This window comes from Penaeus monodon, chromosome 29, assembly GCF_015228065.2.
Source record: "Penaeus monodon isolate SGIC_2016 chromosome 29, NSTDA_Pmon_1, whole genome shotgun sequence".
Lineage (NCBI taxonomy): Eukaryota > Metazoa > Arthropoda > Malacostraca > Decapoda > Penaeidae > Penaeus > Penaeus monodon.
The window spans coordinates 37,864,763-37,866,160 of NC_051414.1; the positions used below are offsets into that span (position 1 = coordinate 37,864,763).

Here is a 1,398-nt window from a genome sequence, read left to right on the forward strand (position 1 = left end):
TTGAGTGTGACAAATCAGTTTAGTGATTATGAGGGCTTATACATGAAAATGTATATGTGCTTGTGTTTATCTTTCTGAATACATGGAAGCATGTGTTTGTTTGGACAGAAGTTTTCTACTTTCAATCTATCAAATCTATAGCATAATTCTCCATATACATTATTTTGTTTGATTATTTCTTAGGAATCCGAAGAAAAATTTATATGCACCCTTAATGACTGGTGCACGTAAACTCTTTTCTTCATAATTCCATATTCCTTTTGTATTCAGACAATCATAATTAACAGATAATAATAATCATACCATATTCAGTTATCATATTCTCATTAATGATAAAAAGTTGACGCTTATCTTTTCCATTTTGTATATCAAACTTTAAATTTTGTGTTATACTGATGCTTAGAGCATCTTTTATATTGTTGGTTGTGTCTACAGCCAACAATATCCAATCCTTATCCACCTTTCCCACATAAAATTTATGGATACTTCATGCACTTTGCATAAAACAGATGGAAGAGTCTGTGCTGTGATTTTGGTTGCCATGCCTACCCTGAAGCTGCTGGTATCTTGGTATAGACCAGTTTGGTATGGCAAGGCCCAGCCAGTTTGGTGCCAGCAGAATGGAGGGTCAACAGCCACTTCACAATAATACTACTGCCACTGCCATTCCAAACATAGGGTCAGGAAACGTAAGGGCAAAAAAATTCTAGCCATTATCACTATAAACTAGAAAAAAGGAAAAAATGGGATACATGTTAAATGAATTAAGTAACTGTGTATAAAAAAAGCTTAGGGTTAAGTTATGACCTAGTATCAGATGATAAGAGGTGATAACCTAGCTGGTTATTTCTCAAAAAAAAGTGACCAAGAATACTGCCATCCACCATCTTCATCATACAGCTAGTGTATGCTGAAGTGTGGTTGCTGTCAGGATAAGCATGACACCAAAACAAGCTTTAATGGGCCTTACAACTGGTGTACCAAGAAAACAATCAGCATCATTCAGGGACAGACATTTATTTGTGTGATGTACAAGAAATTTACAATATTTACAAGCATCACAGTCTAAATTTTTCTTCCGTAACATGATTTGTCAACTTTCCACAGAGATAAAAATTGCAATCAGATTATTACGTGACACTTTTTCAGCACCAGTTACTTTACAATACTGAAAATAGAAAAATAAATTAAAATGTAATCATAAAAACTATACCATCAAGCAGAAACGCAACCATGACTCACAAACCACCACCATTCTCCACGGTGATCTGAGTTGGACCATTTGATTTTAGAGTCCCCGTTAAATCCTCTATGCTGTTTCCTTCATCCGTTCCTACTTGTGTTCCATCCACGGTGTTGGAGTCCCCAGAATCTCCCACAACATCCACATCTAGGTCT

General features: G+C 35.6%; 1 protein-coding gene across 1 annotated transcript in view; it reads right to left on the reverse strand.

Moving 5' to 3' along the window:
• LOC119592239 (helicase domino-like) overlaps positions 1-1,398 on the reverse strand; it is a gene marked incomplete at its 3' end in the record, with an annotated part of 26,783 nt that overhangs the window by 3,896 nt on the left and 21,489 nt on the right.